The sequence below is a fragment of the Chenopodium quinoa genome, unplaced genomic scaffold, assembly GCF_001683475.1.
Source record: "Chenopodium quinoa cultivar QQ74 unplaced genomic scaffold, ASM168347v1, whole genome shotgun sequence".
Taxonomy (NCBI): domain Eukaryota; kingdom Viridiplantae; phylum Streptophyta; class Magnoliopsida; order Caryophyllales; family Amaranthaceae; genus Chenopodium; species Chenopodium quinoa.
The window spans coordinates 8,900,682-8,924,637 of NW_018743331.1; positions in this window are offsets into that span (position 1 = coordinate 8,900,682).

Sequence of the window (23,956 nt, forward strand, 5' to 3'; positions counted from 1 at the left end):
TTCGGGCCGGATTGATCTATGAGAATGTTTTAACACCATTTTCTTTCTCCTCTCTTTCAGCATCCTCTTGCTAACAAGAGCGCACAATTACAACCTGGAGTTATGCATTTCATCTTAGATTTTAATCTTTAAATTTCCTCTTTTTTAACATCCTTGTTAACAACAAGGAAATTCCATTTTTTTTATTGAATCATGTTATTCTAACATCAATCAATCAATAACTATATACTAAAAGACACACCAACAATGACACATTTGTTGGTGAAAAAAAATTTGATGTATAAATAAAAGATTTGATGTATCCTTGACATCTACATAAACTTAATTAAAAAGATTTGATGTATCCTTGACACCTACACACCAACAAACCTAATTAATTAAAAAGATTTGATGTATCCTTGACATCTACACATCAATCAATTAATTAAAAAGATTTGATGTATCCTTGACATCTTAATTAAAAAGATTTGATGTATCCTTGACATCTACACACCAACAAACTTATGTATAAATAAAAGATTTGATGTATCCTTGACATCTACATAAACTTGATTAAAAAAAAAAAAATTTCAAACTTCAACATAATTTTTGCCAAATATAGTGTCATGTACTTCAATAATTACATATATTGTTTTTGAATATATTTATAAAATAATACAGTGCATTAGAAGCTTCAAGAAAGTAATTAGAATATTAATTACTTAAAATAAAAGATTTGATATAACCTTCCACAAAAAATATTAACAACTACGGAGTATAAATTTAAGAAAAAAAAAATCGGATTCTTAACACGTGACCTACTGAGTGTAATATACTATGTTTATTACAACACCAATTTACTTTCTAAAATAAAATTAAAATAGAAATCTATTTACGGGTTAAATACGTAGTATATAGTTTTAAGAAATTCCTTTGGTATAAGAAAAAAAAAAATGATACCAATTTTTTGGTGAAATATATAAAAATATATAGATATTGTCAAATGTGTATATTAAAATACCTATTAGGCAAACAACCTCTTTCATAATAAATTCATTATAGTATATTAGACAAAGTTTTTTTTATATAATTAAATGTAGTTTTGATATAAGAATTATTATTTAAAATTACCGTGCATGGCACGGGACCTAACCTAGTATCTGAATAAAATTGACACATGCAATATTTATAGGTTTTCATGGAATTAATATGGTGTATTTTCTTAATTTGTATGCAACGTAATATAGTGTAAACTAGTTCAAAACCCGTGTCATGCACGGTTTTACAATTCTATTTGCATTATTCGTTTATTAGAAAAGTTACATACAAAACATAATCATTGAAAGTAAAAAAAACTTTATAAAAAACATATTCATGTGATATATTATGTGTTCAATAAATATTTATCATCACGATGATTTGAAATGATATCAACAAAGGACACAAAATTGTACACAACAACATGAAAATCTAGGTCATTTAATTCCTCAAGAACAGTGGTGTAAATAAAATTAGTTTGGTACTTGTTTAGGGTAAAAATACCCCTGACACGTGGTCCAATCCTATAGAGACACGTGGCCCAATATAGGGCGACACGTGTCCCCATAGGAAGATGACATGTGGAAAACAAGAGAGCACCTGAATGAGAGAAAGGCCTCCTTACATCAGGAGGCTCAAATCCCGAGAAAGGCGCTAAAACGACGCCCCTAAAGGACACTTGTCCTTACCTGATTGCGCCGCCAATCAGAGCACACCATTCTAGGTTACCAAACCCTAGATGACACACACTCCCACCCCTATAAATACCCCAATCATTTATGATGGGAGGGGTGGATAGAGACATCTCATTTATTGCATAAGCAATTTGCTCCAACTTCTCTATACTTTCGCTCTCTAAATTATTTCGTTTTCCGATCATTAACTTGATCGTCGGAGGCGAATATTCCGTCAAACGGAATATTCGTTGTTTTGCAAGTGTTTGCGACTGTCCGACTATATTCAAGACCTGTATCTCGAGGGATTCCAAAAAATCTCGAAACAATTGGTGCCGTCTGTGGGGATACACGTCTGAAATGGCTAAAGATGGTCAAACGCCCGGTTTTGTTAAGGACGGCTATGTAGAGAACATAGTCGCTACAATCAACACCACTGATCCTCTAACTGCCTCATTCCATGAGGCCGAGGACCCCCTAGTAACGGCCGGCTCCTTGCAGGCCGCCTTGAATAAGCTTCGAAAAGAGCTTGAGGGTAAGATACCTTCTTCTTCTAGACAACCGTCCAGAAGAGAAGAAGAGGGCATCAGGAAAAAACCCCAAAACAAGACGACCAACAATACCCCGTTTAGAAGACATTAGAGGTCCCCCAAGGGTGCCTCGGATGAACTGGTCCAGGCTACTTGGGAAAACATAGTCGGCTGGGGGGCATACCAAGAAGCCTCTAAGGCAGCCAAATGAGCCGTCCTAGCGCTGAAAGGATGCTAGAGACTATCTCCGGCACAAGCGGCAAGAGAGAGCACAGTCCTACTACTCGGACGCTGCCTCCACTCCCACCATGCTTGATGAATTCTCTAACCACACTCTCTCCAAGCATATCAGCTCGGCCAGGACCAGTCCAAGCATACCAGCTCGGCCAGGACCAGCAGGAGTCAAGCTCACCGTACTCCAACTCCAATTCTTTTAACTCAAACCCTTCACTTTCAAACGCCACATAACTATGGTGCAATTCTACCGCCTACTCCCCCTATATATGGGAAGTACGGGCAGTATGGCAAGCCGTACGACCAGGCAGCTTACCTGGCTGGACCGACCGACCACCCAACCACAGCCTATTGATTGGAAAATGCGCTTGTTAAATCTTGGTGACAAGCCGCCTCCGTTTTCTCAAGAAATTCTTAAAGGATTTATGTCTTCGTCAAGTGAAATTACTAGATATATCATGGACCAATATTATGGAGATAATTGGTTCATTCTTATGGGTCGTCATTGTCAGTTGCTAGATATGAAACTTTTGGCTAGTCAAATAGTTCAAAGCCCAATAGAATGGATTCTATAAGCTAAGGTCACATATAAGGGTCATGGATTGAACAATGCATGAAGCCCATTAATGGGCCTCATGAGGTAATGACAAGCCACATAAGAAGTAAGCCTAGAATAGTTTGGGTTGGATTAGGAGTTTGGGCTTCACATGGGCTCCAATTATACATAAGATACATAAATAGAGGCCTTGCCTAGGTTAAGCATACAGGTCATAATTAACTTAAGTAGTAAAGTGTGAAGCAAGCAACCAAATTGTCTCTTACCCTCTCTTACACGCCTCTCTCTCTTTCTCCCCTAGTCCGTACAGTACGGACCATTGTGCAAAGGTGGTTGCACGGTGCTGGTGGTTCATGGCTTTTTCATTTCCTCTCCTCTCCGTAGAAGGTAGATCGAAGCGTTCATTCTCAACCAACTAGAATTAGTGGAGGTTCAATTCTAGCCCGTCGACCAAGTATAGGAGCAACACTTGGGGCTCTTATTCTCCTAATCGTTCGTGGTCGATCGCTTGTGGAATCACGCTTCAAAGGTATAATTATGTGTTTCTTTATGTGCTGTGCATACATTCTGTTTAGGTGCTTATGAATATGATTCATGCATGCAGTTCCGCTTAAAGTACCTATTTCCCTACAGTGGTATCAGTTAGCCTCTTATATTTACGCATATTGATCATAATTCTTTGATGTCCACAAATTTTAATTCAATTAAAAGGGAGAATAATTTAATTATGATTCAATTATTATATTAAATGTGATTTAACTCTTAGAATTGATTAAATGTGATTTAATTTGCTCAAAATACCATAAAGAGGACAAATTTTTTTCCCTATTGCATTTGAAGTTTTCAACCCTAACCCTGATATTTTCGAAAATTTTCGAACCTAATAAGCCTTAAAAATTTAATTTTATGTGCTTGTTTTTTTTCGATTTCGATTTAAGTATGTTTCATGAATTTAATAGCATTGATTTGATGTATAAATTATGAATTTTACATGATCAATAAAGTATTTTAAGTGTTGAATTAATTTGGGATTAAATTCATGAAGAACCCTAATTTTAAAATTGAATTGGGATTTGATTTCAATTTAGGACTATTTTAATTTAATTTAAACAAGTGTTGTTTTAATTAAATTAAGAATTAAAAAAAATTGTGGTTCGATTTGGGGGCGGCAGCGGCCGCTGCTGGTCCAAGAGGGAGGGGAAGGGAGGGCTAGTGGTCTGGAGTGGCTAGGCAGCAACAGTGCAAGGGTTGCACGCTGTTGCTGTGGCTACCACTACTGTTGCTTGCTGCTGCCTTGTGGCAGCGGCTGCTGAAAAGCGGCTAACCACCGTGGCTAGCTTCGGCTAGCCAATCACTGTGGCCAGCAACCTGCAGTACGATTTTTCGAAAAAAAAAGTTATTTGAATTTCAAAATTAAAAATCAGATTTTATTTTGAAAGATAATATCAAATTTTCAAAAGTTGTTATTTTGATAATTATCCACAATTAAAGTTGTTAAATTTTTGACAGGATTTGTTAGGATATTTTGAGCATATTCCAAAAGGATAATAATTGATTTAAATAATGTGATTATCCCATAATTAATTTTGAAAATAATTGATTTAAAATTTTGTGATTGGCTAGTAATTAGGATATAATCTCCTAAGTTTGTTATAATAATCTCTTAAGATAAACATGTTTTGTCTTTTAAAATTAAAATAAGATTTGATTCTATCTCATGCCTAATTTAAAATATATGATATTCTAAAGATGGTCATGAGTAATATATGATATTATCTAATTACAGATTAAAATATGAGATATTTTGGTGCCATATTTCCTTAATTATGAACATTCGGTGTAGTACTTTAGGCAAACATGTTTACATGATATTTATTATGTGGCAGTTTTATAATATATGTTATTATGTTGCTATATAATGACTAGTATGATCCAGTAGATTACTATATACGATCTGCGCATCGTGATGTATTTTTGTAATCTAAGTACGGTTTGCATACCGATTAAGTATTTTTGTAATTTTATCTATTCTATTTAAGTAGTAAATAGATTCGAGTACAATTACTGGTTGCTAGTTAATCCAAGAAGTCCATGAAATGAAGGCCCAAGGTTAATCAGGGATGGTAATCCATGAAGATTCAGGTGGGAACATTTACTTTATTAGTTTTCTTACGGATTAGGGGCCATACTATGTCTTGTTTATGCATTCAGTAGACTATGCATGCTAGGTTTTATTTATGTTATTGATGATGCGCTAGAGTTCACCATATTAATCACAACATAATAAATCTAGGTCACGATAATATTGAGATTGCTTTTCAAATTAAAAAACCAACAACCCTTCGATAATTAATGATAGGTCATGCGAAAGTTGGGTGTCATTTTTATATCTTAGGTAACTTAGGGTAAATCAAGTTTTACAATTTTAATTGGTTGTGCTCAACAAGGTTACCTTAAGCGTTTAGAACCTTGAAGCAAAGGGTAATAATTAAACATGAGATGGTTAATTATTCAACCAAGAGTTGCAATTAGTAAAGAGTTTGCTTACCTTGAAAATGTAATGGTTGATGGTAGGGCCAAGGTCCGGTAAACTATTACACAAATAAAGGATCTTGGAATCACTTAATTCAAACGAGACATATATTTTGAATAAAGTGTTAAAGTTACCTATAATTCTAATTTAGGTCCTTTATAGATAAATATAGTTGAATTTTGCGTCTATTACATAAGTAATATTTTTTTTTTTCTTTTTTATTTTTGTGAAGCCGAGGGGCAAGCCCCAAAAGAAAGAAGAATTACAAGCTAGAAAAGGAAAACAAACCAAAATAAAGAAAAAAAGAACAAAAGCATTAAAAAAAAGAAAACAAAGAAAACTACTAACAGGCTATACCCAAACTAAGGGTCTTCCATAGGCACCAACCGAGCCAACGCCACACCACTTAAATCCTCCAATAAAACGGTTCGAAGGTCCTTCGGGACCGCCTCAAAAATCACCAATCTTTGCTCTACCGAGACACCGTGATTTGCTAGCCAATCCGCCACCCTATTAGCCTCACGATAGCAATGATCAATGTTAACAATCCACTCGTCTCTACCAAGCATAGACTTGCATTTGCGAATTAAATATATATAAGGAGAGTTGTTGGGATTCGTACCCACCAACATGCGCACCACAACTTCAGAGTCCACTCGTACTTGGACCTTCCTATACCCTCCATTCCACCTTAAAGCTAAACCCTTCATAACAACTAGAAGTTCCGCTCTCGTGCAAGAACAAACTCCGCAATTAACAGCGAATAGAGTCACCACTTCACCTGTATGAGTGCGAATAACACCTCATGCCCCTACCATTCCCGGATTTCCCTTTGAAGCACCGTCAGTGTTAAGTCTCACCCAGCCTAAAGGCGGAGCATCCCACCTTATAAACCTGTCTACTCGCTTTCTTTTTCCACCAACAGATGCCTCCCTATGCTCCAAAGCCCTTCGAATTTCCCCAATACGTGCTATCTGTAGGAAATAAGTGATTCTCCTTAATCAAAGGAGTTAATTAGGTTGTAATTATGTTAGGAATATATTCTGCTTAGCTGTATTTCCTTATTTATCATAGCTCTTTGTGTATAAATGTAATGATAACCAAGAGTAATAAACGGACAGAAATTGGAAACCAAAAACACAATTCCGCTTATTTTACACATGGTATCAGAGCCGTAAGGTTCCGATCTTCGGGAAACCGAAACCTATTTAGTCTCATCATCTACCGGAAGGTTACCTTAAAATGGGGGACTCACCGGACGACAACAAAAAACTGATTTCAATAGAGCAGATGGAACAAATGTTCCAGATGTTTCAAAAATTAAACAAAAACCCAATCAACCCAGAATCTGGAAATGCACAAAGTGTGCGTATTTCAGAAAAACTCAATTACACAAATTACACCAAATGGTGTAAGTTGATGCAAATTGCAATTGGTGGCCGAGGAAGACTCGACCACATCACAGGCAACCCTTTAACATCAGACAACCCAGAATACGCCCAATGGGCCCAACGGGACTCAATAGTGTTCTCGTGGATAATCGAGAATATCGACGGAGATCTAGTTAATCAATTCCTTGATTATAAAACTTCCAGAGATCTCTGGAAAGGAATAGAGACTCTCTTGAGTAGTGGGAGAGACGAACTTCAAATCTATGATCTGAACTTGAAGGCAGCATCAATTAAACAAGGGAGAGACACCATAGAAATGTATTTCAGTAAACTGAATATATTATGGAAGGAAATTGACAGACGAATGCCAAATCCGATGAAATGTTCAGAGGACATTACTCTGTTCAATTCTTTCATTCAGAGACAACGGCTTTATCAATTCCTAGCCGGAATTGATAATTCTTTGGACAAAGAGAAAAGGGATTTACTGTATTTAGACCCACTCCCAACCCTAGATGCCGCTTATGCTACAATTCGACGGGAAATTGCCCGTCGCGGCATAATGACCGGCGACTCATCATCGGGACAGAGTCCCTCAGAAATTGGGAGTGGCTTGGTGGCGCAAAACCGGTCGGAAAAGTCATCCCGGTTAGAAGACAAGACGATGTTAAAATGCAGCCACTGCGGGGGAACCAAACACACCAAGAGTGGGTGTTTTAAACTCATCGGTTACCCTGAGTGGTGGGACGAATTGAGACAACGAAAAGCCGCCGCCAAGGCTACCGGAAACCGGACCGGTGGCAAGGCAAATTTTGTTGCTTCTGAAAGGGAAATCAACGGTGACGATGGAAGCTCACCCACAACCAAAAACACACCCGGAAAATCAACAGGTACAGGTATCAACCTCATCGCCAATTTTCATGGTGAAGCAATGAAAGAGAAAGGGAAAGTGACGGAAGAGGATGAAAGGTTTGGGAAAGTTTCTGGAAAAGAAACTATTTACGAGGAGGCAAAGGAATTTGAGGGTTTCTCAAAGAATTTCCATCAAAAACCTATGGCCCACACAATAAAACAACCCACAATTTCAACTCCTATTAATTCCCATCAAAAACACACGACCCACATTGAAACCCAACCAAGAAATTCCTTTTATTCAGATAAAAATTCAGAAAACTCATTTATCCAATCCGGAAATATGGGCCTCTTATGTAAATCAATGGGCTGGATTTTAGATTGTGGGGCAACAGACACTATGTCTTATGACCCATCCGACTTTATATCTTTCCATCCCACTAAACGTACCCAAATACAAACTGCTAATGGGGAATTAATTCCTATTGATCGAGCCGGAAAAGTTGATGTTTCACCCAATATTCATTTAAACGACTGTCTTTTAATTCCTAGTCTTTCTCATAAACTCTTATCTGTTAGTCAATTAACTAAGGAACTTGATTGTACTGTTTTACTAACATCCTCTGGTTGTATGGTACAGGAAGCTCAGACGGGACGGATTATTGGGAGTGGTACTGAACGAGGAGGATTGTACTTCTTGGATGAGGCGACTCAACACGGCAATGCTTTGCTTGCTCATGGGTCCCCGGAATATCAACTATGGATGTGGCATCGCCGGCTAGGTCACCCTTCTGTAGGTTATCTTAAACGACTATTTCCTTCTTTTAAAAACATTGATGTAACTTTGGACTGTGAATCGTGTGCCTTAGCCAAAAGTCATAAACATACTTATTCTCCTAGTTTGACTCATGCTATCAAACCTTTTATGCTTATTCACTCAGATGTTTGGGGTCCTGCCCCAGAGTTTGCAATCCATAATTTTTCATACTTTGTTTTATTTGTGGATGACTGTACTCGTATGAGTTGGGTATATTTCTTGAAACACAAATCTGAAGTATTTGATGTATTTGTTAAATACTATAATATGATTCGTACCCAATTTAATGCAAAACCACAAATTCTTAGATCAGATAATGGGGGGGAATATATAAACCTAGATATGGAACAATATATTGCTGACCAGGGACTTGTTCACCAAACATCCTGTCGTGATACCCCTCAACAAAATGGAGTAGCAGAAAGGAAAAACAGGACTTTATTAGAAATTACAAGGGCAATTATGATTGAATCGGGAGTTCCTGTTTTTCTTTGGCCTGAAGCCATAGCTACCTCCACATACCTTACAAACAGACTTCCCACAAAAACCCTTGACTACGAAACTCCCCTTGACACCCTTTCTTCACACACCACCATCCCATCCTCTCACTCCCTACCACCAAGAGTGTTTGGATGTGTTGTATATGTCCACCTACCAAAGATTTATAGAAACAAACTGGAACCAAGGGCTATTAAATGTGTCTTTATCGGATATGGGGTTCACCAGAAAGGATACCGATGCTATGATCCGACTACAAGGAAAATACACACTACCCTTGACTGTGAGTTTTTTGAAAAATCCTATTATTACACCCAGCCTGGTCCTCAGGGGGAGACTAGTAGTGATGACCTTAGCTGGTTGACATATCCAGAAGTGATGGACCTTGAGGATCCAACAACCCAAGTAGACAGTACCACCGATGTTGCTTCTCCAGAGGTAACAGTTCCCTCATCTCCTCTTCAGTCCACACCAGATTCACCTACTGAGCATCCAACCGAGGATGTAGTTATATCAAGTGAGGTAAACACAGAAAATTCTGACCTTTGTGATTTACCTATAACTGATCCTGTTGTTCCTAGTGAAAATTGTCCGAACAGATATGAGTTACCTCCTAGGAGAACTAGAGGAGTTCCTCCAAAGAGGTATGATCCAGAATATGAGGATTCCCGATCCAGATATCCTATAGGAAAAATCAGCAACGAGAATCTTGCCAGTAATGCTATCGCATTTACAGCTTCCCTATACTCTACTGAGATTCCTAAAACAGTGGAAGAAGCTCTTGCTAGTAAGGATTGGAGAAAGGCTATGGAAGATGAATACTTGGCTCTAGAGAAGAATGAAACTTGGGAGAAATGTGTTCTCCCAAAGGGAAAAAGAACTGTGGGGTGCAAGTGGGTTTTTACTGTGAAGTACCGGGCAGATGGTACAATTGAGAGACACAAAGCAAGGCTGGTAGCAAAAGGTTACACTCAGACATATGGAATTGACTATTCGGAGACTTTTTCACCAGTAGCAAAATTAGATACTATTCGGGTTCTGTTCTCTATTGCAGCAAACCAAGATTGGCCTCTTTATCAATTCGATGTAAAAAACGCTTTCCTTCACGGGAACCTTGCTGAAGAAGTCTACATGGAAGCTCCCCCAGGATATGCTGAAACATTTGAAGTAGGAGAAGGGTGCAGATTGAAGAAGGCTCTATATGGCTTAAAACAATCTCCTAGGGCATGGTTTGGGAGATTTACAAAGGCCATGAAAGTTTTTGGGTACTCTCAAAGTAACTCTGATCATACTCTATTTTTGAAGAAAACAAAGGGAAAAATCACATGCTTAATCATCTATGTGGATGATATGATCATTACTGGTGACGATGAGGAAGAAATAACTAATTTGAAGAAAAAACTGTTCCAGGAATTTGAAATGAAAGATTTGGGTAACCTGAAATATTTCCTAGGAATAGAAGTACTAAGATCTAAACAAGGGATCTTTATTCATCAAAGGAAATATATACTTGATCTATTGGCCGAAACAGGAATGTTAGGGTGTAAACCAGCAGAAACACCGATTGTTGCAAATCATGGACTTCAAATCTTAGAAGGAGAGAAAGCAACCAACAGAGAACAGTATCAGAAGATTGTAGGGAAACTCATTTATCTAGCCCACACAAGGCCAGATATTGCCTACGCAGTAGGGGTTGTGAGTAGATTTATGCATATGCCTCAAGTTCACCACATGACAGCTGTAATGAGAATATTGAGATACCTGAAAAATACTAGCACCACTGGGATCTACTTTGACAAGAATGATAACCTGGATTTAGTTGCATACACTGATGCAGATTGGGCAGGAGACCGGGATGGTAGAAAATCGACTTCAGGGTACTTTACCTTGGTAGGAGGAAATCTGGTCACTTGGAGAAGTAAGAAGCAGAATGTTGTAGCCTTATCAAGCGCAGAAGCAGAATTCAGAGGAATTGCAAAAGGGATAACTGAAATTCTATGGATTCGGAAGCTAATGAATGAACTTGGCTTTCCTCAGAAGACAGCATGTAAACTGTTTTGTGATAACAAAGCAGCTATAAGGATTTCGGAAAATCCAGTGCAACATGATAGAACGAAACATGTAGAAATTGATCGACACTTCATCAAAGAGAAATTAGAAGGGGGAATTGTTGAACTTCCATTTGTTCGATCAAAAGATCAACTGGCAGATATCTTGACCAAAGCGGTCAACTCTGAGGCCTTTAAAGAAGCACTTAGCAAGTTAGGCATTGGAGTACTGGATGCCCAACTTGAGGGGGAGTGTAGGAAATAAGTGATTCTCCTTAATCAAAGGAGTTAATTAGGTTGTAATTATGTTAGGAATATATTCTGCTTAGCTGTATTTCCTTATTTATCATAGCTCTTTGTGTATAAATGTAATGATAACCAAGAGTAATAAACGGACAGAAATTGGAAACCAAAAACACAATTCCGCTTATTTTACACACTATCACAAAGCAAGCTTGATCAATACGAATCTTGACATCACGAGAGAAACTTCTCTCGTTCCTCCATTTCCGTAGCCACCAACAAGTTACAGCAAACACTAAGGGCCAGCCATCCTCGTCATTCACCCTTAAAGGTCTCATGATCTGTTTCAGCCAAGTCTTGAGTTCAATATTACCCCCATGAGCTTCAAAATTAACTCCCAATCCACTCCAGACAACCTTAGCAGCAGGGCAGTCCCTGATTATATGCACGATACTCTCTTCAACATATCCATAGATTAAACATCTCGGATCATTCATGAGATGCCGCAAAAATCGAGCAGAATTAGTCATGAGTCTCTCTTGATAGGCAAGCCAGAAGAAGAATTTGATACGCTGGGGAACTTTCAAACTCCAAATAATTTTCCAGGCTTTATCATTATTCTTAGAATCCGGACTTTCAGTTCTAATGATATTGATTGCTGACTTAAGAGAAAATCCACCAGATGGAGTACCATTCCAGAAGACACTATCAACAACATCCTCGTCTTCTATCAAATCATAAGCCTTAATCTCCTCCAAAATCTCAGCAGGCAGAATATCCGCAAAGAGTTCAAACTTCCACCCTCGATTAGCATCCTACATAACACTCACTCTATAGTTTAGAATGTCATTTGGGGGTTCTGAATTAGCGAGAGAGATGGGAGTTTTTGAAGTTTCCCATTGGTCAAACCAAAAAGAAGTACCATAGCCATTACCTACAGCCATGCTTATCCCCCTTTTTAGGACATCAATATTTTCAATAATCCCTCGCCACGCATTCGACGCATCAGCTTTGTGTTTGAACATACTAATATCGCAACGACAATCACAATATTTATATCTCAACACCCTAGACCATAGAGAAGTAGGCTCGGTCAAAACTCTCTAGCCTAATTTAGACATGAAAGCTGCATTTTCTTGTCTCATACTTTGAATTCCTAAGCCCCCTTGATTTTTATCCTTGTTGACTTTGTCCCAAGCAACTACGTGAGGCTTCCTTTTTTCCTCAGTGCTTCCCCAGATAAACCCTCTCGTCTTGTTTTCATGCATATCACACACCCCTTTTGGGATCCTCGAGGTCTGCATTGAATAGTAGGGGATAAAAGACAAGGCTGATTGCGCCAAGATAGTTCTTCCTGCCAAAGATAATGTCTTACTTTTCTAGCCCATTAACATCGAATTCACCTTGTCAATCATATGTTGAAAGCTGCCTTGAGTGACCCTACCATTGATAGTAGGGACTCCTAAGTACAAACCAAAGTCTTCAGTTGACTGCATACTCAACCTGTTGCAAATAGCATCTCGGCAATCATAGTTAGTATTCGGTGAAAAGTAAACTCTTGATTTGTCAAGACTAACTTTGCTTCCTGATGCAGAGCATAACATATCTAGGCACTCTTTCATAACACCTTCTTGTTCTTCACTTGCTTCACAAAATTAAATAAGGTCATCGACAAAAGCAAGATTGGAAATCGGGGGCCCATTTCTACTAGCTCTAACAGGCTTTCAACTTCCCAGTCTTAGTTCCCTATCAATCAAATGCGCAACCCGTTCCATACAAATTACATAGATGTATGGGGACAACGGATCGCCTTGCCTAATCCCCCTTAGCTTGTTGGAGTAAAATCTTCCGTTCATTCACCATTCCAATGAATGTTTACCTTGGCAGAAGTAATACACCACATGACTATTTCAATCATATTTTGAGGAAATCTCAATTCAAGGAGGGACTCTCGAATAAATGACCATCGGAGACGATCATAAGCTTTTTCGAAGTCAATTTTCATTGCCATGTACCCAACCTTTCCTTGTTTCCTTCTCATCGAATGAAGCATTTCTTGGACAATTACAATATTATCCGAAATTTGTCTACCCGGCATAAAGCTGCATTGTGTAGGAGAAATCAAAGTTGGAAGGAGAGGCTTAAGCCTATTAACTATCACTTTCGTAACTAGCTTATATGTTATGTTGCAAAGCCCAATCAGACGAAAGTGAGTAGTTTTTGTAGGATTATCAGGCTTAGGAATAAGGACAATGAAAGCATTATTAATTCCCTCCGAAAGAAGTCTCCCATCTTAGATATCCATCACCATCTTAATCACACTCAGGTTCACCACACCCCAATATTATTGGTAGAAAACAGGTTGGAAACCATCGGGGCCAGGCGCTTTGTACGGCTCCATGCTATTAAGTGCAACAGTCACCTCACAAGAAGCAAACGACCTATTAATTTGCTCCCAGTCATCAGCGCTTATACTTGGGAAATAATTGGTCAGAAGAGAGCAACCGTTAATCCTTTGCATTTCTTATTCAAATAATTTTTGCCAATAATCTAAAACCATACGCTTCACCCTCTCTGGCTCAAGAACCCACTCATCATTTGAATCCATAAGGGTTTCAATTCATTTCCTCCTCCTCCTAATTAGCGTGGTTATATGAAAGTACCTCACATTCCTATCATCATCGCAAATCGCCTCAGCTCTAGACTTTTGGAACCATAACATCTCTTCCTAATCAATAATTGTTTACATCTCCAATTTTAATTTCTCCTCCAACTTGACTAGATATTTAGGACCTCTTGCTGACAAAGACTTCTGAATGCCTTCTAATCTCGCCATGAATTCAGATTTTTTTCGAAAGATATTGTGAAAAATATCCCTATTCCACATCGTCAATTTATTCGCAAACTTGCTCAAAAGGAATTAAATTCTCATCATTATTCCAATTTTTTCCTCACAAATTCATCGATTTATCATGATGTATCCACGCTGCCTGAAAACGAAATGGTTTAGCAGCCATCGGAATAGGAGCAAACCCATTAGCACTAATCAAGATTGGGCAATGATTTGAAGCAATCTTAGGAAGATTGCGGACAACACCTTCAAGGAACTTCAATCTCCAATCTTCGTTCACTAATCCCCTATCCATTCGGGTAGATTTGAAAGTAACAGGAGTCAACCCTATACTCCAAGTGTGAGCAGGACCAGAACAACCAAGGTCAATAAGACCATTCTCCTCTATCCAATTTCAGAACTCATGACACCTTTTCTGCATTTTAGAACCACCCGTTCCTATTCTTTCAGTCATGCTTGTTGTGTCGTTAAAATCCCCTACTAAAAGCCAGGGACCTATGTAAGAATCCTTGATTCTCTCAAGCTCTCTCCACAAATATTTCCGGATTGAAGAATCCGGGCTAGCATATATGGTCGAAAACAACCACGGTGCTTCCCCTCTTTTTGCAATTTCCACCGTGACATGCTGAGTGTGCTCATCCAAAACAGTAACCGTAACCAATTCCTCCTCCAAAACACCTAAATATCACCGCTAAAACCCTGTGCCTCTACCCTTGTGTGACCTGAAAATCCAATCCTATCATAAATTTTTTTAGCTTGATCCCCACTAATGTGAGTTTCAACTAGAGCTAAAACAGTTGGATCATTGATCCTTATTAGTTCTTTGATGGAAGACAACTTATTCCCTACCCCTTGTACATTCCAAACCATAACTTTTAACAACATATTAAACAACTCAAAATTTGGAAACCGATCATAAATGTTTAAAGGAACATTAGGCAGAATGCTCAAATATGCCTCCCTTAGAGCTTGCATTGGACCTTTGACCCTCAATGGGATGTCCATTGTCATTGTCATATCTGGTGGGTTATGCTTATGTGGGAGGAACGTATTCACTTCTAGTGCTACTTTGTGGGCTAATGGGTGCACTTTGGCCATCGTTGGCCCCTCCATTGGGTAATCAATGAACATTGTGTATGATGGGGGGTTTGGATCTCCAAAGTAACTGGTACTCGAGGATAATTCATGTTCTAGGCTATCTCCAAACTCTGAACGATTCAAAATTGGTGAATTTCGAAGAGCAGACGGAGTATGAGAGGCAATCTCTATTATAGGATATTAACTCTCACTTTCAGAAGGTTTAGTTATTTTTGCTAAATCTCTTTCATTTCCTTCCATAGCTGAATCATGAGGATCAATATTTCCTTATTCATAAGAGAATTTGACTTTGCACGATAAATTTGGGATGCAGATTTCTTAGAAAATTTATTTCAATTCTTATTTTGCTCAATTCTCACCTCATGAGTATTCTGGGAAATAAAATTTCCAATGCTATCTTTTTTTAAAGATTCTCCCAAATAAATCGTTGATTGACCTTCCAGATCTACCTCCATTCTGTCCTACTCGTTTCCAAAAGGAATATCCTTTTCACCTAAAATATTAACATCATCCAAGTTTACCGCATCCGAGAGATTTGAGATCTCTTCAAATCCTTGATTGACTACAGTATTATTTTTATCGAATTTCCTCCGACATTTCCATATCTAGCACCTCGTTCAAAACATTGAATCTAGACCCACTATTACCATCTTTTTGAGCCACATTGGTTTGCTTAACCTGCTGGTTTTAACCCCTTGGACTTGCTTGCTCACTTGACCAAGTTGGTCTTTCGAACCCTGCTTCTCACTTGTGACCTTAGGACCAGGCACTTGCTTTGTTGCAGCTGCAGCCTTGTGCTTAGGTGTAGGCTTTCGATTGGACCTTTGGACTAACATCCATGACCCAAACTTATCATGCTCTTTAGGTCTAATCTTTGGCTTTGTTGCTGCTGCACCCCACTTTTCTTTCTCAGAACTCTATTACCTTCATCATCTTGCACCACTTCAAGATCACATTCTGACTCCTTATGACCTAATTTGCCACAGGTAAAGCAAATTTGCTTGAGACCTTCATATTGCACTCTCCACACTCTCCCATTGAATCTAAACTTTTATAACAAAGGTTTAGAAAGATCAACTTCAATGCTAAATCTAACATATTGCCCCCTGCTCATCGACTTAGAGTTCTTGTTTATGCTTATAACCTTTCACCGATAACTGAGGTATTCTGACCCATGTTGTAAGTAATTTAATTGGATCCAATCTTATGCAGAAACTGTTTATCAAAATACTCAACAGATAACTGAGGTAATCTGACCCATGTTGTAAGTAATTTAATTGGAGCTTCATCAGCGACAAAGTTAGGAATCCATTTCCTTATGGTAAGGTAGCTTTCACCGATAATCCATGGTCCTTGGGTCAAGACAAAATGATAATCCTCCATATTAGTGAATCTTACCACATAGTAAGTGATGAGTGCCATTTATGGCACTCAAATGGCATTATTTTGGGTGATTTTAGCTGCTTTGATAGCTTTCTTTATGCTTTTTTCCCTTAGTTTTAGTCTTTTATTCTCTAGTTGGTCTCATTCTAGTCTTTTCTACCTTTTTCTTGTATTTCCGTGGATTTTATCATCTTTTCCCTTTTACTTGTTTTCCTTTCTTTATTTTCAAGACTAAGGTGAAGTCCAAGGCCCTTCATGGTGATTCCTTGGGTTATAAGATGCTCAAAGTGCAAGGTTGAAGCTCTCATATAGCTCACAAAGCAAGAGATGGTTTACTCCAAGACATGATGCTTGCGCCCTCATGCTGCGTGCACATGAAAGCATGGTGTTGAACCCACCATAAACTCATTTTGGGACTGCCATCCCCAATGACGGTGAAGAGGAGCGCACCTCTTACATTGAAGAACGCACGGAGGAAGTCCCCTGCTCTAGTGGTGCGGGCGCGCAAGGTGCTTGCGCGAGCGCGCATACTTCGCGCGCGGGTGCGCCTCCTAAGCTCTATGTTCCGTACCCTATTCTTCGCGACCGCGCATTCCGGAGAGAGGGCGCGCATGTACGGGTTTCTTTTAGACGTCAATTTTATTTCCCCTTAGTTAGTTATTCTAGAGAGAGAATGATTCATTGAATTCATTAGAGAGGCTAGAAAGAGAAGTTTTTGGAGTTAATTTGAAGGAGCTCTTACATTTTAGAGAGAGAAACTCTTGAATTTTGATTTTTACTTCAACATTTGCTCCAATCAAGTTTGTATTTTGTTCAATCAATGATAATTAGTGAGATTTTCTTCCTTTAATCAGTCTCCATTACTTGATTTTGCTTTTGATTCATGAATGATTGTTTAACTTGTTGATCTTTTGGATAATAGTTTGATTGATTTGAATTTCTACTTGATTTAGCTTAAGATGATGATGTTTGTGATTTACTTAGTTTTGTTCTTCAATTTCAATGTGCTTAGTGAGTAGACTCCTTGCTAGGGAGATGGTGAAGCATGCATGAATGATGGATTATTGCTAATTGATGGATTTTGATTGATTGAATGTTGTGATTAAATTGGTTGATAGAATTGTGCATGTGGTTGAATTGTTAAGGAGTGTTCAACCTTGATTTTCAACCTAGATTGCATTGTGATTTCTAATGACACGAACCATTGATTTAGGGATTGCAATTATTGATTGAATTTGATTTGTGATTCTTCTTGCTAGTCATTCATAGAGGAAACCTAGTTTGACTTCTAGGAGATAACCCTTTGAGTTCTCTTGATTGCAATTACTATCCTCCTTTACAACATTTGGTTGATTGATTTCCCCTTAATTAGTATAACCATCATGATTGTATGTGGATCCTAATCCCTAGTGCTTTTGATATTGAAATCCCTCTTTAATCTAGTTGTTTGAGACACTAGTTAGTCCTATTCAACATCCTTCTTATTCTTCAAAATAGCTTGACCTCAAGCTATAGTAACCATCCTCCTATTCCTCGTGGTTCGACCCTTGACTTACCCTATACTTGGTTTAGGTTTAGTTGAGTGTTATAAATTTTGTTGATAAGGTTTTAAGCATTTAACGACATGTTTAGAAACCCTCTATCCAATTGGCGCCATTGTCGGGGAATGACGTAGTTGTTTGCTATAATTGTTGAGTCTATTTCATTTTATTTGAAAAAACACAAAAAGATTTTTCCCTTTTTGGCTACATTGGTAGCCGTGCTACTAATATTTTCTTTTGAGATTGTATCCATAGAGCACGTGGTCGTTCTCTAGTGCCATTTGATCCGGAAATAGAGAGGACAATTACGAAGATAAGAGTTGCTAGGCGTTCCTCAAGTCTTCCAAGACAATAAGAAGAACAAGAAAGAATGGAAGAAAACCAAAGAGTGGCTTTGAAGGAATTAGGGATTCCGGGTGGATATAGGTTCGAGAGCGGGATTGACCACCAACAACACCGGCGAGATTTTTAAATTAGACCGGCAATGATCACTTTGATAGAGAGGCAACAATTTAGTGGGGCTAAGCACGAAAGTCCTCTAAACCACCTCAAAGAATTTGAGAAGTATTGCAACACTATCAAAGTGAATGGAGTTTCACAAGAGTTCATTCGTTTGAAGTTTTTCCCCTTTTCTCTCATAGGACGTGCCTTGGAATGGTTGGATAAAGAAGTCAAGCCAAACTCGTTAAGGACATGGGATGAAGATACTAAGGAATTCCTATCCCGGTTTTACTCCCAAAAGAAAACGGCGGAGGCAAGAGCACTTATCCAAAGTTTCAAGCAAAGATCCAATGAAAGCCTCTATGAAGCTTAGGAAAGGTACTAGGACTATCAAAGGGAGTGTCCTCACCAAAGAATTCCTACATACCAAATCATTCAAATCTTTTAAAGTGGTTTAAGCCCTCAAGGGAAGTCTTGTCTTGATGCGGGAGCCAGAGGACCCATAATGAACGAAACGGAAGAGGAAGTTGTGGACGTTATTGAAGATGTAGTGAGGCACTACATGGATTGGCAAGACGGCGAAAAAGTGTTAACTAGCAAGGGTAACGGTTGATCATCTCAATGCCATCAACAACTTGTCCTCGCAAATCTCAAATCTAGGGAAGGAGATGACTTCTATCAAAGCTAAATTAGAGATTGCTTCGTCTCTAGCACCTATTCTTCCCTCCCAATTTAAGGGGAGAGGTACATCTTCTAACTATAATCCCTCTCCCTCTTCTAATAACATGCCTAGTGCTGCTTGTTTTGTGACGTATGTGGATCATATGATCATGATGCTTTTAATCGCCCTCATGCTTTTTCGGATGACTGTGATGATTTTGATAGGAATGAGAATGAGCATGTGAATTATGTGTCTAATAACAACAATGGTTAAAGGTTTGATAATCAAAGAGGCCATTGGAATAGGAACTATCACAACCAAGGCAATGTTAACAACTATAGCCAAGGTGGTGGTTATAGGAACCAAGGAAATCAACGTTTCTGAGGAAACTATAACAATCAAGGTTATAGTAGCCAAAATTATGCCAAGGTTACGGTCATCATAATCAAGGTTACATCACCTTCCATACATCACATACCTTACCATAAATAGACCTTCCTTCACATACTCTCCTCCTACATGCTTTCCCCATACATATCATTCACCTCATACATTATACCCTTTCCTCACATGTGCATGTTGAATCAAGTTTGAGTCATGTAATTGACAAATAACATACATGGTTTCCTTTTCTACAACATATTGTCAAGGAAAACACAAAGGACGGTGCAAGACTCTCACCATGATTTCATGCTTTCTTCTTCTTTTTTCAAACCCTTCCCCAATAAGTCTAGCATAGGCACCCTCCATCATTTCTTAGATTTACTTCCATGAGTTTGATTTTTACCCTTTCCTTTTTAATAAAATGAGCATTTATTTCCTTGCATATGATCATCGCATTGCATTAACAAAAAAAGAAAAAAAAATCTACACCGAGCTAAGCACAAGGTATACCTATGATTTGAGGCACTCCTTGTAGCCACATCATATCACCTTTACCTCTTTCGAATATACAAATCTTTCTGGATAAACCACTTTGAGTCTCGTCTAACGATATACCTTTCTTCTTTCAACCCACATCTACCTAACCTTGGGATGGGATGGTGTGAAACTTATGAAATTTCCAAATACAAAAGCTTGAGAAATCTAAAAAATTCAAAAACAATAAAAGTGTGAAGGGCAAGTGTTCCAATGTCTTTGATATGAACATGTCTCAGATTGCGTCTTTTATCGAGTGCTCGGTACCGTGCGTGAGAAACATGAATGCCAAGTGAGTGATAGACCACATGATCGGGATTTCCCACACTATCCAAAAAAAAAAGATTGAAATACAAATCTCAAAAGCAAAAAAAGAAAAAAAAATATATAAGTTCAAAATTAAGAAATCTCAAGCATACAAATACCAAGTTTCAAATGCAAGGTTGTACACCTTGGGGGCTTATATTTGGTTTTGAGCCTTTATCCCTTCTTATTCAACCTTTAGCTTATCCCCGTTACAACCCTTAAAAGATCTCTTTGAGGTGTACACCCACTTGTACGAGGTTCGGCTAGAGCTACGTTCAGCCTGATTCTTAACGGATACGTAGGCAACCTCACATTGGGGTGCGTTCGTAATATTTATCATCACGTTCATTCACTCTTATTCACATTCATGCATGATCATATCAAGGGATTTCCATTTCTCATCCCTATCCATTTAGAGCTAGACTTGGGGGCTTTATCCCTACTTCATTACCCTACCTAGCCTAAGAGTCACCATCATTTGACTCTTCTCAAAATATTTTTCCACACTATCAGCCTTTGCAGCTTAACCTTAGTGTCATTTTCACACACATTACACATACATAGCGAGATAAATCCTTCCCTTAGGAACCCTTTGTCATGAAATCTTGATACAACCCTGAAGCACGCCTTGTCATCTTAGAATCACACACTCATAATCATCATTGCATCGTAAAGTATGAAGTACTTAGCCTCCGCGCCTAAGTTACCCAAATACTTTCATCAATTAAGATAGCCTAGGATGCTACAATCCTTGCACCATGAGATACAACATCAACGCATACAACTGATTAAGCTCACTCAACATGTACCATTACTCGATTCGTTCTTTTCATCCTAAGGAAGTTCAAAAACTTCGTTTTCATCGACACTTTACCTCTTTTCCTTTTCATGTCTTTCTTTTCGGGAGAAAGTTGAAACCCGCCACAAAAATGACGGAATATTTTTTCTTTTTTTGCATTTTTGAGTGCACGAGCACAATCACAATACAATGCACACACAAGTCATACACATTGAGTCATGTCAAGTCATATTACATCGAGTTGAGTCTGCACACACGTGTCAAAACATATCGAATTGATTTAAACACATTAAGTCACAAAAAGAGACAAGTACACCAAGCCTTGAGTCAACCTCAAGCCAACCAATAAAAATGAGTCAAGTACACCAAGCCTTTAGTCAACCTCAAGCCAACAAACCACAATGAGTCAAGTACACCAAGTCTTGGGTCAACCCCAACAAAACCACCAGCAAAGTCCTTTGGCAATGTTTGATTTTATAGGATACAAAAAATCATTGAAGCTTTTATTCAGAGTCAATCGAGCAATCTCACCAAATCATCAAAGCTTTTGTTCGCAGCCAATCGAACACTCTCACCATTTCTTACAAAAGCTCTTTTGTTCAGAGACCAGTGAACATAACATTCAAGCTCCCTTGTTCAGAGACACGTGAATATTCTTCCAAAAGCTCCCTTATTCATAGACGCGTGGATATTCTTCCAAACATCCCTTGTTCAGAGACGCGTGAACATTCTTCCAAAGCTCTTTTGCTCAGACATGCATGGGCATCCTTATTAAAGCTCTTTTGTTCAGAGATATGTGGAGATTCTTTTCAAAGCTCTTTTGCTTAGAGACGCGTGGGCATTCCTTTCAAGCTCTTTTGTTCAGAGACATATGGACATCTTATTCAAGCTCTTTTGTTCAGCGACGAGTGGACATCTCATTCAAGTTCCCTTGTTCATAGACGCGTGAACATTCTTCCAAAAGCTCTCTTGTTCAGAGATGTGTGAACATTCTTCCAAAGCTCCCTTGTTTAGAGACGCGTAAATATTCTTCCAAAGCTCTTTTGCTCAGAGACGCGTGGGCATCCTTATTAAAGCTCTTTTGTTCAGAGACGCGAGGACATTCTTTTCAAAGCTCTTTTGCTCAGAGACACGTGGTCATTCCTTTCAAGCTCTTTTGTTTAGAGACGCGTGGACATGTCATTCAAGCTCTTTTGTTCAGAGACGCGTGGACATCTCATTCAAGCTCTTTTGTTAAGAGACGCGTGAACATTCTTCCAAAAGCTCTTTTGTTCAGAGACTCGTGAACATTCTTCCAAAGCTCTTTTGCTTAGAGACGCGTGACCATTTTTCTAAAAGCTCTTTTGTTCAGAGGCAAGTGGACATTGACAACGCTCCTTGAGAATGAGGAGGTTGTCAAACAAAACAAATATATATTTCGACAAGATATCACCCAGAGACGTGTGCTCGGCAAGCCCAGACGCTTTTCTGCAGGTATCGACGTTAAAAATAATGGTTTAGGATCGCCAAAAGTTCAGAATCATTCTCCGTCCCTATCGATCTACTTTGACTTTTGTTTTCAAAACTTACGTTTCTCCAAACTTAGTCAAAGTGGGGGCTTCTGTAGACACCTTATTGTGTCTCCCCAAAAACCAAACCCAGTGATGAGTACCTTTCACGTCTTTGATTATCGAGTTCGGTGAAGAGTTGAAGAGTCTCGTGAATTTTTCTTTAACCTTAACCGTTTCTAAACTTTCCTTAAATATTTTAATCCAAAATCATTTATTTCGTGCCTTTAATTCCAAAATAATTCATTTCGTGTTCTTAAAACCATTCATTTCGTGTCCAAACCTTAAAAACGTCTAAATATGATTATTTTGGTTCATAATCCTAGTCTAAATATGAAAAGATCATGTGGAGGGTTAGATGAGGAATGAAAAGATCTTTCCAACGATATATTATAAGCCCAAATTCGACTTATAACGAAGAAGTTATGGCCAACATACTAAACCGAGCCCAAACCGAGCCTTACCTGCGACCCAATGATCATGTGGAGGGTTCGTTAACCTTAACCTCTTTCCTAAACAATTTAGGATTTATTACAAGCTTCTAGAATCCTCTAGAAGGTTTTTTTCGATCCTAAATCCCTTAGGATTTATTATGAGCTTCTAGAATCCTCTATAAGGATCTAATTTATAATGTTTTTGAAAAGATAAAGACTTAAGATTTTTATATCGGATAAAACACTTGTTTTTCAATGATTTTAATTCTGATAAAATTAGAATACCTACGGAAATTCGATCAACCTATTTGATTGGAAGTCGAATTCCATACGGATTTTATCTTCTAAAAGCATCACTGAGCGATAGACATATCGCGCTGCGATAAGCCTATTGCGTGATAAGCCTATCGCGCGGCGATAAGCCTATCGCGTCGTGATAGGAACCTGTTTTACTCCGAGTCGGATTCTTACTGTTTTCTGATCTTCGACCCTTGTTTTTCCCTATAAATAGAGGTCGTATCTTCACGTTTTCAATCATCAACAAGCTTGATCACCATTAATCATCATCTAATTCCCTCTCTAAG